The sequence below is a fragment of the Bos grunniens genome, chromosome 10 (genome assembly GCF_055505025.1).
Source record: "Bos grunniens cultivar Pamir isolate PY7600 chromosome 10, Bosgru_T2T1.0, whole genome shotgun sequence".
Classification (NCBI taxonomy): domain Eukaryota; kingdom Metazoa; phylum Chordata; class Mammalia; order Artiodactyla; family Bovidae; genus Bos; species Bos grunniens.
The window spans coordinates 10208560-10225870 of NC_141174.1; the positions used below are offsets into that span (position 1 = coordinate 10208560).

Sequence of the window (17311 nt, forward strand, 5' to 3'; positions counted from 1 at the left end):
AGTGATCATGTGTGATGTCTCCCTTCAGATAGAGATGAACATTATCCTAAACTCCAGGATTTCAGAATATTATGAGAGACTGATGAAGTGTTGAAACTATTTTTCCAAGAGGTCTTTAACAATGGATTAACTCCTACCATGGGGTAGACATATTATATTCCCTGATGTGTGGAGGTGGGCCCAGTGACCTTGAAGAGTGTTGATCCCCCCGCATGATGGCCCCAAAGAGTATCCAGCTAAAGGATTGGATAAATGAATCTGAAATCCAGCCAGGGCTTCACCTACCAACTTTTGTACCCTGACTTAGGGCTGTGTGCACCTGGAAGGAAAGCATTTTGTCTGATTTGCACAAAATTACCACAAGGCGTTAAGGAGAACTTAATCCAACCCTACAAATCTGAGATGATTTTGTTCACCCACTTTTTAATTTGTTGTAACAGCCCTTCTATTTTACAACAATTTAATGGGCATCAATTATGTGTCATGGCCAATATCCTCCATTCTTCCTGAAATATGTGAAATCATTAGTGGTATTTAAGAACTCTGATTCCAGGGCATTATTCCAAACTATTAATAAATACAGAATAATGATCCTGCCTGTGGCTTAAGGGAATGAGAACAGATCACAGCATTGAATACTGCCAAGTCATCAAAAACATTGTTTTAAACCTGTGAACTACAGAAAATTTCCACATCTGAACCTCGCTATATCATACATCGCGTCTTCATCATATATTTTAAGCTCTCCCAGCTATGTTTCTTCCCCAAATACTGTTGTCTTAAAGCAGCCACTAGGTGACAAGTCAGAAACCTGATTTCAAGCATTGGGTTTACAACCTGACTTATTTTTTGACCTTGAACACAAGTCATTGACTTCTTAGGGCATTGCCTTTCCTCTGGACAATAAAAGAAAACTAGCTTCTGACTCCACAGGGATGTAGTGAAAATAAATGAGATGTAGGTCTGCAGAGTCACTGTAAGCTCTTAGGAATGAAAGAGCTTAAAGAGATGAGGTTTCAGCAGCAATTTTTTTTTTTTTTTTTTTGGTCAGCCTTACAAGTGAAAGAGAAAGGTTCTTGGTAAGTTTGGAAGAATATGACCTCACTGACTCCTGCTCCTGACCTGTAGTTTTTTCTCTTCTGCATTCACAAAGTCTACTATAATTCTGGCTGTTGACTCAGTGAAATTAATAAGGATCTACCATACCCTTAGGCAACAAATAAAAATGGTCACACGCCGTGTGGGATGAATTATCTGCTACCAGTCAAGCATCATACAATACATGCTCCTACAGGGGCTGTGAAAACACTCTAATGAAACAAGAAAAGTGTTACATTGCCGAAAAGAAGAAGCTGCTAGGATAGAGTTCCCAGCTAGGAACTGATCTGACAGAGTCTAGAAGCCCAAAGGTAGAAAATATCTTTTAGGAGAACTGCAACCACATTTTTGCCAGTGTCAGAGATACTCTCTTCTAATGCCAAGGCAGTTGTGAAAGAAGATCACAAATAACCAGCTAACAGTCTCCCTGCCCCAAGGTGAAGGGTCCCTGACAGGTGGTGCAGATAAGTGCTGTATGACCGGTCCCTTATCTCCCTTAAGAGAGTGGTACAATCCACGGAGCTCACATAAACTCTTCTCTGGCTTCGATCCCATTTGGACCTTTAAGAGAAAAGTTGACAGTCATAGATTAAAGGCAAACATTACAGTGAAGTGATATGTACACTAGGTGGCTACGACTAAAGATGGTTTTGCAAGAATTAGCTGGAAAAACATACTGGCATGCTGAAATGAGTCTCTAAGTTGGTGGATGAAGCTAACATCTTTGTCTTGGTCTCATTGGGGCTCATGCTTCTTTACAGGCTTTGATTTTCTTCATTTACTCACTCAATAAATGTTCACTGAGCACTGTAATGGAAACTACTGGTGGTGCCCACAAATCTAATCTCCTCCCTTCCCTGAGAAAGTAGCTGTCCAGTTAAGATCTAAATTGTCTCACCCATCTTCTAGGGAAGGGAGGTGACCTAAGTTGGCACTAATGGAGACTGAATGGAAGTGACAAGGGCAACTTTGGCATTAAAAAAAAGCCCTTAACCTGGACTTTTGCTGTTACTTTGTCTGCTTGTTAAAAATGAAAAAGTGGAGGCTACCTACCTGCCATGGACTATTTGTAAGAAAGAAATAAACATCTGTGTTTTGGAGTTTCTTTGTTACATCAGCTCAGCCTTCATTTTTACAAATTTAAGAGTCTTCTGAGTATCAAGTCCTATTTGACAAGCCGGGGTTCCAGCTTAGCAAAATACGCATGGTACATGCCCCCATAAAATGTATAGTTTAATGTCTACCCTAGTCTTCTACCTGGGAATCAAAACCCATGAGATAAGTGTCTATCATACTCAATAATCAAAATAAAATAGGGCAGGAAGCAAGAGTATAAGAGTAGATAAAGATCTGGGCTTTAGAGACTTCCTTGGTGACCAGTGGTTAAGACTTCACCTTTCAACACAGTAGGTGTGAGTTAGGTCCCTGGTTGGGTAGCTACGATCCCACATGCCTGGAAGCCAGAAAACCAAAACTGTAACAAACTGTAACAAATTCAATAAAGACTTTAAAAATGGTCCACATCAAAAAAAAAAGACCTGGGCTTCAATGCTAAATAAATCTGAATTCAAGTTCTTGTTCTATCTCTTATAAACCATATTCTTAGGGCAAATCATTTAATTTATGTAGATCTCATTTACCTCCTTTGAAGCAGGGATGATAGAAATAATTATACGTACCTAATAGAGCCCTGCTGCTGCTGCTTCTTAGCTGCTTCAATCATGTCCAACCCTGTGTGACCCCATGGATGGTAGCCCGCCAGGAATTCCATGGAATTCTCCAGGCAAGAGTACTGGAGTGGGTTGCCATGCCTTCCTCCAGAGGATCTTCCCAACCCAGGGAATCGAATCCAGGTTTGCTGCATTTGCTGGTGGATTCTTTACAACTGAACCACAAGGGAAGTCCCTAATAAAGTCCTAGTGACAATCAAAAGGATTAGACATGTAAGTAGATTAAACCAGGACTTGAGCATCACCAATGTGGTAATCAGAGTTCAGTCTTGTTATCATTTACTTCCATGGGGAGTGAAAGTGAAAGTGTTAGTCACTCAGTCATGTCCAACTCTTTGTGATCCCCTGGACTGTGTAGTCCACCAGGCTCCTCTGTCCATGGAATTTCCCAGGCAAGAATACTGGAGTGAGTTGCCATGACCTTCTCCAGGGGATCTTCCCAACCCAGGAACTGAACCCAGTTTTCCTGCATTTGCAGGTGGATTCTTTACCACTGAGCTGCCAGGGAAGCCCATGACACTTTACACCTCTGCCATAATTCAACTAACTGAGTTAATTCAGTCTCATAATTATGCTTGCTCATCTGGTACCCCCTACTGTAGCACAAGGGTTTCCCAAACAGCTCAGATGGTAAAGAACCTGCCTGCAATGTGGGAGACCCAGGTTTGATCCCTGAGTGGGGTAAATACCCTGGAGAAGGGCATGGAAACCCACTCCAGTATTCTTTCCTGGAGAATTCCATGGACAGAGGAGCCTGGCAGGCTACAGTCCATGGGGCTGCAAAGAGTTGGACTCGACTGAGCAACTAACACACACTGTAGCACAAACAACTGCTTCTTAAATAGCTCTGCCCCAGAACTTAGTACAATGCCTGGTACGTACGAGGACTCTATTCATAACTGTCATGCATAACTGCCATGTGAACTTGAAGGAATATTAAAGGCTGGAGTGTGAATAAATAAAAACCTACTAAGATGGTTATTTGTTTGATGCAAAAAAAAGTAGGCACTTGGTTTTAAAAATAAATGGATGGCAGTGAAACATCTAATAAAATCCATCAAGCCTAAGAAATTAATACAGAGAGGCCCCATGATGAAAATGAGTATTTTCCAAAAGTTATATGCCAACTGCTTTGACCTCAAAAACATAATGAAATGTTATACATCATCTTAAGGGTCCAGTTCACAAGAGCTTTTTTAACCTTAGTTAAAACTGACATATTGTACAATGGCATTAGAAAAAAATTGTAGCAGACAATATGATTGAAATGCCAAAAAAAAAAGGGAAACAAAGTAGAAAAATCAAAATTTTTGTTCTTTGGTGAAAGTAAATTTAAGTAGAGAAATATAAGAAAGAAAATGTTGACTCTTAAAGGTTCTGAATGCATTTTTAGTGGGCTTATAAGTTCAAGGCACTGGTTCTTTATTCTCCCTAATTCCACATCAAAGTTTCCAGCTTTCATTCCCTTTACTACAGAGATATTGCTAGCAATACTCTTATACTGAATAGTCTGGATTAGCCCCTCCTTCTCACAAGGGGAACAAAGAGAGGGAGATAAACGTCTCTAAGATAACTGGGAAAGAGTTGGGGGAAAAACTGTGAGTTGTATGTGTATGTACTTAGTTGCCCTGTCGTGTCCGATGCTTTTCGACCCTTTGGACTGTAGCCCACCAGGTTCCTCTGTCCATGGGATTTCCCAGACAAGAATACTGGAGTGGGTTGCCATTTTCTTCTCCGGGGGATCTTACCAACCCAGGGGTTGAACCCATACCTGCCGTGTCTCCTGTATTACAGGCATATTCTTTACCCATTGAGCCATCAGGGAAGCCTGTGAGTTGTACAAAATGAAGAGAAGTCGCTCAGTCGTGTCCGACTCTTTGCGACCCCACGGACTGTAGCCTTCCAGGCTTCTCAGTCCATGGGATTTTCCAGGCAACAGTACTGGAGGGGGTTGCCGGTGAGTTGTACAAGGAAGGTTAAAAAGGAAATAAAGTAAACTGATCTGAAACACAGTACCTGGTGTGAAATATGCTGACATATGATCAGTGAAATGATAAGAAAATGGAGAGACAAGGCAAAAGCTTCATAATACTTTAAAAGAGAGAGAGAAAAAACAGGAAAAATAATGGCTCATGGTATTCTTCCATGTTGTACAATAAATAATATCATCAGCCCAAGGAATTTTGGTTGTTAGTAAGAACAAGAGGAGCAGACACTTTGTTATATGGGAGGAAAGGAAGTAGAGTATTTTCCAATTATGAAAATAGGTTAATCGCAACTTGATTTATTTTTAAGTTCATAGAAACTGAACTAATCTCTTCCTTGTCTGTGAAGGGGAGAACACAAAGGAATAATGTAAAATGGGTATTTAAGTTTACTGAAAATATTAGGAAGAAACTCCCTGACAGAACATATATACAAAGGCTGCTGCTGCTGCTGCTGCTAAGTCGCTTCAGTCGTGTCTGACTCTGTGCGACTCCAAAGACGGCAGCCCACCAGGCTCCCCCGTCCCTGGGATTCTCAGGCAAGAACACTGGAGTGGGTTGCCATTTCCTCCTCCAATGCATGAAAGTGAAAAGTGAAAGGGAAGTCGCTCAGTCGTATCCGACTCTTAGCGACCCCATGGACTGCAGCGCACCAGGCTCCTCCGTCCATGGGATTTTCCAGGCAAGAGTACTGGAGCAGGGTGCCATGGCAAACTGTGAAATCAACGTGGAAATGAAATGCTAGGAGGGAACCATTCTTAACCTCTTACGTAAAAATTCAGTCACAGTTTTAAAAGATACAGATCAAATAATGGAGACTCCCAGAAAAATCTCTGAAGCTTCCCTACATGATTTTAGCAGAATAAAAACGATGCTTCCTGGTTAAATGGGAGACTTTTTTTTCCTGTGTTTTAGCCAACTCTCCCTCTGCCCCACTCATATCCTCTCCCTGCCTCCCCCATTTCCTCCCACCCTCTCTCCCTCCCTCTCTGTCTCACACACACTTACTCAAAGAGCATCTATGCAAACATCAGTCTAAGCACCAAGGACAGCAACCTTCACTTTGACATTCTGAGGATGTCAAAGACCACCCTCAGAAACCAGGTATACATCTCAGGAGCTCTTGTTTATTTTTTTAATTTGTTTATTTTTAACTGAAGGATAATTACTTTATAATATTGTGTTTGTTTGTGTCATACATCAACACATATCAGCCGCAGGTATACATATGTCCCCTCAGCCTTAAACCTCCTATCCCATCCCCACATCTCTAGGTTGTCACAGAGCCCTGATTTGAGTTCCCTGAGTCATATAGGAAATTCAGAAGCTCTTTTGAATTCAGATGAGAAATGCTTGACTGCCCAGCTAGCTCAGTCGGTAGAGCATGGGACTCTTAATCCCAGGGCTGGGGGTTCAAGGCCCACGTTGGGCAGTTGCTCTTCAACATTTGGGGCTTCCCTTGTAGCTCAGATGGTAAAGAATCCACTTGCAAGGCGGGAGACCATTCAATTTCTGGATTGGAAGATCCCCTGGAGAAGCGATAGGCTACCCATTCCAATATTCTTGGGCTTCCCTGGTAGCTCAGCTGGTAAAGAATCCGCTTGCAATGTGGGAGACCTGGGTTCAATCCCTGGGTTGGGAAGATCCCCTGAAGAAAGGGAAAGGCTACCCACTCCAGTATTCTGGCCTAGAGAATTCCACAGACTATACAGTCCATGGGGTTGCAAAGAGTCAGATACTACTGAGTGACTTTCACTTTCTAGAAGTGCTTGAAGTTTAACTCAAAGTTGTAAACACCTGATCTATAATACCACTTTTCTTTTCAGAATATGATTATCTGTGTTTATTAAAACAGTGGACACTTTACTATGTGTTCAGAATAAATAATTGACAAAACTGAGGATCAGAGTCTGCTAGAGCTGGAAAGATCCTTCAGGAGTCTTCAACCCAGCCTCTGCTTTGTAAAGATGAAAAGAATGAGGACAAGAGGTTATGAAGGTAGTTTCTAAACAGACTTTTTAGCCTGGCTATTATAGAAATGGTAATGTTTCTATGTACTTCAAAGTTTTGACAAAATTGAGGTGAGAGGTTCAAGTTCACAGTACTTGAAGACAGAGTTTTTATTCAACAAGATTCCAACAATCACTTGTCACATTAATAATGCCAAGTCAAAAATTTTAAATCTAACCCTTGACTCTAACACATTACCACTTTTAACAGCAATTTAACAATGGTAAATTGGCCTTATAACATTGTTTTATTTTTTACAAAATATAACCAATAACTCCACACCTCTTCTGCCACATGCTACATGTTTCAAAAATATGACTGCAGGTTATCTTTAATTTTGTGTCATGAAGACTAGTATAGTACTTGACTTTCTCCCTAGATACACATTTAGTGGAAGTGCTTCTAAGAAGTTAAGTGTGTTTATATTCAATTCAAGCATTACCTCTTTGAGAAGACCAGGCACTTGAAGCGTGGGCTCTATATCCCTCCTCCTCACTTTCATACTAGTCTATGCCTATATATAACAGTCCATTTATCTCTTTATATCAAAATTAGCACTTTAGGGGTCTGCCCTCTAGTTCTGTGAGCAACTTAAGGCTAGGTGCAAAGGCCTTCCCATCCTATCTCTGTGTTCTCAAAATGAGTTCCATAAAAGACATTGTACTATGTCCTGAAGCTGTGCATATGTGTGAAGTCACTTCAGTCATGTCCAACTCTTTACAACCCCATGGACTGTAGCCCACCAGGCTCCTCTGTCCATAGGATTCTCTAGGCAAGAACACTGGAGTGGGTTGCCATGCCCTCCTCCAGAGGGCCTTCCCCACCCAGGGATCAAACCTGCATCTCTTATATAGCCTGCATTGGCAGGTGGGTTCTTTACCACTAGCGCCACCTGGGAACCCTGCACTGGAGCTGTGTGTTAGCCACTCAGTCATGTCCAACTCTTGTTACCCCATGGACTGTAACCTGCCAGACTCCTCTGTCCATGGAATTCTCCATGCAAGAGCACTGGAGTGGGTTGCCATTCCCTTCTCCAGGGGATCTTCCCAACCCAGGGATCGAACCCATGTCTCCTGCATTGCAGGCGGATTCTTTACCATCTGAGCCACCAGGGAAGCCACCACTGTAGAAATGTAACTCTGATTAAAACATAATTCTTAACTTTGGAAGGTTTAGAATTAAATGAGGAGAGACAGAGAAAAGGAACTTATTATACTGTGTCTTAAGAGAGAGTCAAATAGGTTCTGATGTCTTAGAGATCAGGGTTTAAGTCTTAGAATCTGCTATTCTAAACACCTGGGGAAACTAATTAAATGTAGCCAAAAATGAGATGATGGCAGTAATAACTACTACCTTGAATTGTTTTGAAGATTAAATAACAATAAGTGAAAAACTATTCTTGGCCACAGTAAGTGCTAAATAAGTATGAGAATATGCACACAGCTGTAAAATCGATGGTGTGTGTACAAGACACTGAGAAAACAAAGAGCAGGCGTGTACAGATTTATCATATTTTAATCAAAGACTTAACTACTCTAGAGAGACATAAAGGAGTGATAAATGTACCAGTGAGCGATAAAATAAATCATTATTTAACAAGAGATGGTTGCTTGATTAAGCTGATGGGCACTGCAGCAGCATAGAAGGAAAGATATGGGAAGCTCCCCAAAGGAAGTGGTTTATTTCTATGAAGGCAGGAGAGGTGAGTAGGCACTGACCACATGCAGAGAGGCAGAAGGCAATCCAGGTTGAGAGAGCACTTTTTGCAAAGATCTAACAATAAGAAAGCACAAGGGGCTTTCCAGTAATTCCAAGTAGTTCTGTTTAACTGTGCTCAGTTAAACATACCTCAGAGGCTGCTGAGTGGTGGCCAGACAGCAGACTGTAGTCATCAGAATCTTAGGTGTCCTGCCAAGGAGCTAGGACTGTATCATGAGGCAACTGATGACCACTAAAGAATTTTACTCATGGAACTAAACTAATGGAATTTATATTTTAGCATGATGACTTAATCTAGAATTTGCAGAGCAAGTTGGGAGAAGGTGTAATGGTAAAGTGATGAGACCCAAAGCAAGATCCCTAACTAAGAGACAAGTGCAATAATCTGGACAAGAGCTAAAAGGGGCCTAAATATTTTGTATGCCAAGTGCTTAGCAGACTACAGACAGGATCCTAATAAACTTCTGTGAAACTAAATGAATAGTAACAAAAGGAATTACCATGCCATACTGGCAAAGAAGTGGTATCTCTCCTGGCTACAAAGACTCATCTGTATCAATTCCTTGTTTCTTCATCTGACGCATTCCCATATAACTAAAAGGGATCTTGGGATCCCTTGATGAGAGAAAGGTAGGAAATGAATAAAATAAGAGAGGTTTGATCACAAAGTGTAATCACTTTATATTTCACAGTTAGGATTAACACCCTCTTTTACGCTAATTGGGCTTCCCTGGTAGCTCAGCTGGTAAAGAATCCACCTGCAATGTAGGAGAATGTGGTTACCCATTGGAGAAGGGATAGGCTACCCACTCCAGTATTCTCGGGCTTCCCTGGTGGCTCAGCTGGTAAAGAATCTGCCTGTAATGTGGGAGACCTGGGTTTGATCCCTGGGTTGGGAAAATCCCCTGGAGAAGGGAATGGCGACCCAGTCCAGTACTCTGGCCATGGACAATTCCATGCAGTGTATAGTCCATGGGCTCCCAAAGAGTCGAACATAGCTGAGAAACTTTCACTTTATGCTAATTGTGATATCAGGTTTTATATGTGCATACAATTTACATTTCTTGGGCCATGATCTGACTTATAATCTGCCCCAAGCCATTAAATAGCAGAAGATACTAGCGTGTACAAGCCTATTTATTTATATTAATGTAATACATTTCTACCTCCATATTTGTATATCACCCCTAGTTGAAAAATAAAATGTTCCAATAAAAATAAAACTTACTGGTAAGGTAGACCTTCTGTCTCACTGTGTCTGTTTCCGGTTTCTTATGTCTTTTTTTTCCTTCACTGCTCAGTCTGTTCAGATTGGTGCTTGATATGGGATTCTCAATGCTCGTAACCACAGCCAAATACATCTACATAGGGCATACCCTCCTTGTCCAATCTATTATAGTTCCAGAGGACTTTCAAAGGGCCCAATGACTTCTGCAGCTTCCCAAAGGCTCTGTGTGTCTGCTTCCTCCTGATCCCCCATTTCTTGGCATCCGTGCTGGAACAGGTGTGAGCAGACACAGGCAGGTCCATGGAGCCCACGGTTCAGTGCTGGCACAGGTAAGGGTTATCTTCCTGCAGGAGATGACTCTGACAATGTTTTCCAGGATGCCAACTTTCAATTAGTGTCATCTTTTGCTCCATGTCCTCGGGCAAATGTCCAGTTTACTGTGAGCAGACTCAGGCTATTCCGAGAGACGGCACTAATGCCAGAGAGATGCTTTCCAGCTCTTTTCCCCGTAGCCGAGGAAGACTAGTCTATCAACGGCAGGCATGGTTGCTGCCGTCCAGTGCGAGGTCAGTCCCTCACTCATGATCTGGGATGCTAATTTATTTTCCAACTATGAAGCCAAATGTGCTTCCAGATGTTGAGCTGGAAGCAACTGAAATTGTTACAAGCACACGAAAAAGAGAAATCTCACAGCTATGACCTACAAATTGTCTTTGGGAGACCATTTGTAGTAAGGCAGTGTGTTGTTGTAGACAGCAAGGCAAAATTTTTGTCAACCAGACCCAGATGGGTCTTTCAATAGCTACCCCACTGTTAACAAAAAGTAAAAATTCCTATAGTAACTTCCCTAAAAAACCATAGATTTCTCTACAGCTAATTGTGTAGGGGGGAAAGGCAGAGGACAGGAGGTGAATCCTTATAAGGCTATATTCACATGATGCCATAACACAGATGGTTGGATCAAGTCAGGGCCAAATATGTTAAAAAAAAATAGTGGATCAAGTTAACTACATTTTGGGTTTTGTTGTTTGTTTTTACTGAATGAATGGGGTAAGCAATCATTAAAGGGTAACCTTGTGTAGGCAGAGAGCCTTCACAAAGGCTTCTCTTTAAAACTGTTGGCAATCTGGCAGGCAGGCCTGACACATAAATTTGGTAGAAGAACCAAATCCAGGGACAAATTTTTTTAAAAGATTTATTTATTTGGCTGTGCCAGATCTTAGTTGCGGATCTTCTGGTGTGGCACATGGGCTCCAGAGCACGCAGGTTCAGTAGCTGTGGTGTACAGGATTAGCTGCTCTGCAGTATGTCAGATCTTAGCTCCCCAACCAGGGATCAAACCCACGTCCTCTGCATTGCAAGACGGATTCTTAACCACTGGACCATCAAGGAAATCCCAGAAAAGACACTCCGTTCTCTTACATGGGCCTGGCCCACAAACACAGAAACACAACTCCTTGACTCCTTTTTAGTCCAGACCCCTGGCCAGCTTTGATCTACTCTTCCATGTTCTCATATCTAACTCTAAGGACATTTTATACCCTTATTAATCATTAACCCTTGGAGAACTGCCTCATAATTATATAGTCACACATAATTATATAGTCACACACAATTATATAGTCATACATGCCATTAGCTATTTTTTTTTCTGTCCCATTTCTTTTTTTTTTAATTTTATTTTATTTTTAAACTTCACAATATTGTATTAGTTTTGCCAAATATCAAAATGAATCCGCCACAGGTATACTTGTGTTCCCCATCCTGAACCCTCCTCCCTCCTCCCTCCCCATACCCTCCCTCTGGGTCGTCCCAGTGCACCAGCCCCAAGCATCCAGTATTGTGCATCGAACCTGGACTGGCGACTCGTTTCATACATGATATTATACATGTTTCAATGCCATTAGCTATTAATCAGAGACATGCTTCAATATTTCCCCTAATCCTTAGCTCCCAATAACAGCCAGGCTATCATTCTGCTTTGCTTTCTCTAGTGCAAGAGGAAAAAAAAAAACTGGATATTAACTATCAACCCTTGTTGACTAATTTTCAAAGACCAATTTTAGATATAGAATCATTTCAGGAGGTAAACTATTTGGCAATTCTCCTCCCTTTTAAGGACCACCTGAAACTTTATCTGAATTTTGCCCTTGTCCAACAACAAAAAATAAAACTAAAACATGAGAACAAAGAGTTTTATGTGTGGAACACTACAGGGTAGCAGAAGACATGACCTTTGGAACTGGACAGACTTGATTCTGAAATCCACTAGCCTTGGCACGTTTGCCTGCTTTGAGAGCTTATGTAAGTAACTTGAAGTCCTCCTACCTCAGTTTCTTCATCTGTAATGCTGGAGATTAAATGAAATAAGGCATAGAGGGATATTAAGCAGAGACTTTGGGATATAGACTCACTTTTTTTTTTCTTTTTAAATTATTGATGAGGCAGATGAATTCCCAAACAGTGATATTAGCACATATATTCCACAGCAGTTCCATTCAAATATGAGCACTTGTCAGACTTACTTGGTGGCCCAGTGGTTAAGAAACCACCGGCCAATGCAGGGGACACAGGTTTGATCCCTGGTCCAGGAAGAGTCCACATGTCGCGGGGCAGCTAAGCCCGTGTACCACAACTACTGAGCCCGCGTGTTGAGCCCACACACTCCAGAGCCTGTGCTCCACAACAAGAGAAGCCATAACAATGAGAAGTCCCCACACCCAAACCAGAGAGTAGCTCCCCCTTGCTGCAACTAGAGAAAGCCTGTGCACAGCAACGAAGACCTAGCACAGCCAACAATAAATGAATAAACAAATTTTTTAAAAAACGAATATATGCACTTGTTATAACACAAATGTAGCAGATTATATTTTGCAAAAACAGCCACAGCAATATTTCCAGTCCCACTTGCTCTTTCAGCACCTCACCACACCTCTATCAACGTTTCCTTTTCCCTTGAATCAGGCAGACCTTTGTGATTTCCTTGACAAACACAACAGGGGAAGAGGGATTCCGCATGACTCACATGATTAGCCCATAAAAGCAGTATGGCTTCCTCCTGGCTCTCTCCATCCAGATGCTTGCCCTGGGAACCCAGCCATCATGTTGTAAGGAGGCTCAGGACACATGAAAATGCCACATAGAGATGTTCCAGCCAGCAGTTGCAGCTAAAGTTCCAGCTAACAGCAAGCATCAGCTGCCAAGTATATGAGTCAACAAGTCTTCAGATGACTCCAGTCCCCAGTCTTTGAGCTGCCTTAGCTGATGCTGAGTGGGGTAGAAATGACTGCCCTTACATATTCCCAACCAAATTACAGACATGTAAGAAAAATAATATGTTGTTACTGTTTTAAGCTACAAAATTTGGGGGTGAGTTGTGGCGGCTCAAAGAATCTGCCTGCAATGCAGAGACCCAGGTTCGCTCCCTGGGTCAGGAAGATCCCCTGGACGATGGATGGCTACCTACTCCAATAATCTTGCCCAGAGAATCCCATGGACAGAAAAGCCTGGCAGGCTACAATCCATGGGGTCACAAAGAGTCAGACCTGACTGAGCCACTAACACTTTCACTTTCTGTTACACAATGAATAGATGATTAGAACACTGAACCTCATAATTAAATGCATAGCTATTAAGTTTAGAGTCAAAAAAGAATTTTCAGATGATGTCATCTGGACTTCTCCAGTGGTCCAGTGGTCAAGAACCCTCCTTGCAATGAAGGGGATATGGGTTTGATCCCTGGTCCAAGAAGATATCATATACTGCAGGGCAACTAAACCCGTGCACCATAGCTGCTGTGTCCACTTGCCCTGGAGCCCACACTCCACAACAGCAAAAGCTACCACAATAAGAAGCCCACATACTACAACTAGAGGGTGGCCCCTGCTTGCTGCAACTAGAGACGATCCACACGCAGCAACGAAGACCTAGCACAGCCAAAAAAAGAAAACATAGAAAAATAAATAATCAAGAAGCTGTCATCTGAGATTAGCAGAGTCTGATCTGAACTTGGTTGACTTAGTCTGTAAGGCTAGGAGGCTGAATGGGATCCAACAGACTCAACAGCACTAAAAAGACTTCAAAAAAAAAAAAGTGTCAAACCATGAAATCAGCAGATGTGCTTGAAGCAAGAAGGAGAAAGGGCAAATGTACTGAATGTGAGGCTGCTATTTTTCTATAGTCACTTTTCTGAGTGTAAATGCTTAGAAATTCTATAACATTGATCAAATGAGAAGCCTGCATTTGGCAGGCAGCGAGTTTTCCACACAGTGGTTTTATCTTAATAGGAGCTAATCTATTATAATAGCTTCACATACACATACAGTCCATCAGTTAGACAATGTTGTGTCACATAATTGACTGCAGACGTTTCAGTCATTGAAGAGGTGGCAGAAAAGCGTGTTGACATGAAGATCTGTCTTTCTTCATTGCCATTAGATATGCAAACTGTGCAAGTTGGCTAACAAACTTTGTTTCTTGAGACTGAAGTGTTTTTCCACTCCCGTTCTACAAGAAAATCAGCTGAGACTAAATGCTATCTATCAAAATAGCCCATGTATTCTTACTGAATGGATATATGAATGTGACATGTACACAAGTCTAAATATTTATAGAAAGCAGTAAAGGAGAAAATTGGAATAAGAAGGAAAAACAACCAAAGCAAAGAAGACAGTAGAACCAAGGATTAGAGAATTAAGTACACTCATCATAATTGTGGTTCAGTGCCTTTCTCTTGGATCTCTTCATTGGATCATCAAAATAGAAAAAGAGGTCCAGAAAAATATCTACTTCTGCTTTGTTGACTATGCCAAAGCCCTTGACTGTGTGGATCACAACAAACTGCGGAACATTCTTCAAGAGATGGGAATACCAGACCACCTGACCTGCCTTCTGAGAAATATGTATGCAGGTCAGGAAGCAACAGTTAGAACTGGACATGGAACAATAGATTAGTTCCAAATCAGGAAAGGAGTGTGCTAAGGCTATATATTGTCACCCTGCTTATTTAACCTATATGCAGAATGCATCATGCGAAATGCTGGGCCAGATGAAGCACAAGCTGGAATCAAGATTTCCGGGAGAAATATCAATAACCTCAGATACGCACATGACACCACAGTTATGGCAGAAAGCAAGGAACTAAAGAGCCTCTTGATGAAAATGAAAGAGGAGGGTGAAAAAGCTCGCGTAAAACTCAATATTCAGAAAACAAAGATCATGTCATCTGCTCCCATGACTTCATGGCAAATAGATGGGGAAACAATGGAAACAGTGACAGATTGTATTTTGGGGGGCTCCAAAATCACTGCAGATGGTGACTACAGCTATGTAATTAAAAGATGCTTGCTCCTTGGAAAAAAAGTTATGACCAACATAGACAGCTTATTAAAAACAGAGACAATTACTTTGCCAACAAAGTAATTGCCAACAAAGTAATTGCCATAGTCAAAGCTATGGTTTTTCCAGATGTGAGAGTTGGATTATAAAGAAAGCTGAGTGCCAAAGAACTGATGCTTCTGAACTGTGGTGTTGCAGAAGATTCTTTAAAGTCCCTTGGACTGCAAGGAGATCCAACCAGTCCATCCTAAAGGAAATCAGTCCTGAATATTCATTGAAACGACTGATGCTGAAGCTGAAACTCCAATACTTTGGCCACCTGATACGAAGAACTGACTCATTAGAAAATATCCTGATGCTGGGAAAGATTGAAATCAGGAGGAGAAGGGAACGACAGAGGATGAGATGGTTGGATGGCATCACCGACTCAGTGGACATGAGTTTGAGTAAACTCCGGGAGTTGGTGATGGTCAGGGAAGCCTGGTGTGCTGCAGTCCATGGGGTCGCAAAGAGTTGGACACGACTGAGTGACTGAACTAACTGAACTGCCTTTCTCTTATTACAAAAGGCACACCTTAATAAAGAATAAGAAAAGTTCTGTTGATCAAAGTGTTAGCCATTTTTTCTTGGGAGTTTTAAATCAATACCTTATAGTAATTTGAAGATGTTTCTCTATTTTCCCTAAATGCTTCGTATTGTGTTTAAATCAGGGACTAGCAAACACTGTGCCCTCAGGTTACTCATGCTTTGTAAATAAAATTTTGTTGGAATTCTCTTTTGTTCAGTATTGTCTATGGTTTCTTTTGCACCACAATGACAGAACTGCAATGGAAACTTTGTGGCCCATAAGCTGAAAGTATTTTCATTGCTGGCCTTTAAGAGAAAGTTTTTAGAAAGTTTCAAGCGAGCTTTGCCTAGTTTAAAATACTACCAAGAACTACCAAGTTTGTGGTGCTCATTCTAACTTCTGAGAGCTCTACGGAGTTTTTCAATCTCAATTCAGTTCTTTTTCTAATTGTTGGTGGGAGAATCCGATTTTAATAGCACAATCAATAGGATGACTAATTCTATTATTTCGATGAAATTGAGAATTTGCTCCATGGAAGACCCTCCACAAAGATTCACTTTTAGAATTGGCTTACAGAGGACACAGTTAAAGTTTTTCATACCTTGACTTTCTTCATCTTGAAACGTGTTCATGCGTGCGTGCTCAGTCACTTCAGCTGTGTCCAATTCTGTGTGACCCTATGGACTGTAGCCCACCAGGCTCCTATCTCTGTGGGATTCTCCAGGCAAGAATACTGGAGTGGGTCGCCCTGCCCTCCTCCAGGGGATCTTCCAGGGATCGAATCCACGTCTCTTACATCTCCTGCATTGACAGGCGGGTTCTTTACCACTAGTGCTACTACCTGGGAAGCCCTGAAACACGTGCAGCGTTTTGTAAAGATTCTGTTGAACAAGAAGTAGTGGGAATAGCGTTCATGAAGGTGAACCTTGAGTATCTTTAGCCATGGACGGCAGACAACAAAACTACTTCTTTCTACTTGAGCAAATTCTGCTTCAGTAAGAAAAGTCAGATTTCTTTCTCATTTAGCTACAAACAACTGATTTTCTTGTTCTAAGGAAGGAAAGATGAGAAAGAGGAAAGTCAAAACAGCCTGTCTTTTATGTAGTTTGGTGCTAAGTCTTCTGAGCTACAAAAATCTTAGGGGAAAACTTAGACCAAAAAATAAGGGCAGAAAGAGCAAGAGAATGGAATATAAAATTCACAGAAGAGAGTGAAGCTGTTAATCACTTTTATTGGTTTTACTTGGGTTCTTCTTAGGAGTCATATGTAATAGTTACCTAAGCAAAGTGAATTATTTTCTGTGGTTAAAACAGAAGGAAATGTAGATACTGTCTACTGTTATGGGATATCTGAAATTGCTCAAAGGGTGATAAAATGCATCTGAAGAAGGACCCAGGAGAAGTAGCAACAATGTTGGTATTTGACACTCATACACAGAAAAATAAATGGCTTAAGAATGAGGACGAAGCCAGAAAATGAAAACAGCAAGTTAAAACATGAAGGAAAAGGAATAAGGAAGCTTAGCGAGGCTAAACTTTTTGTTTTGCTTTGTCTGAATTTATAGTGTAGTTTTTATACATTGCTCTGCAAGAAAAGCACATCGGAAAAACTTTTAGAAACATCTCCATACAAACCT

The 17311-nt window shown here is 41.4% G+C and overlaps 1 non-coding gene across 1 annotated transcript; it reads left to right on the forward strand.

The window, feature by feature from the left end:
* The first annotated feature begins 6172 nt into the window (after positions 1-6172).
* On the forward strand, positions 6173-6245 carry TRNAK-CUU (transfer RNA lysine (anticodon CUU)). Its single transcript has one exon. It is a non-coding gene; the product is annotated as a tRNA-Lys (tRNA).
* Positions 6246-17311: the final 11066 nt, after the last annotated feature.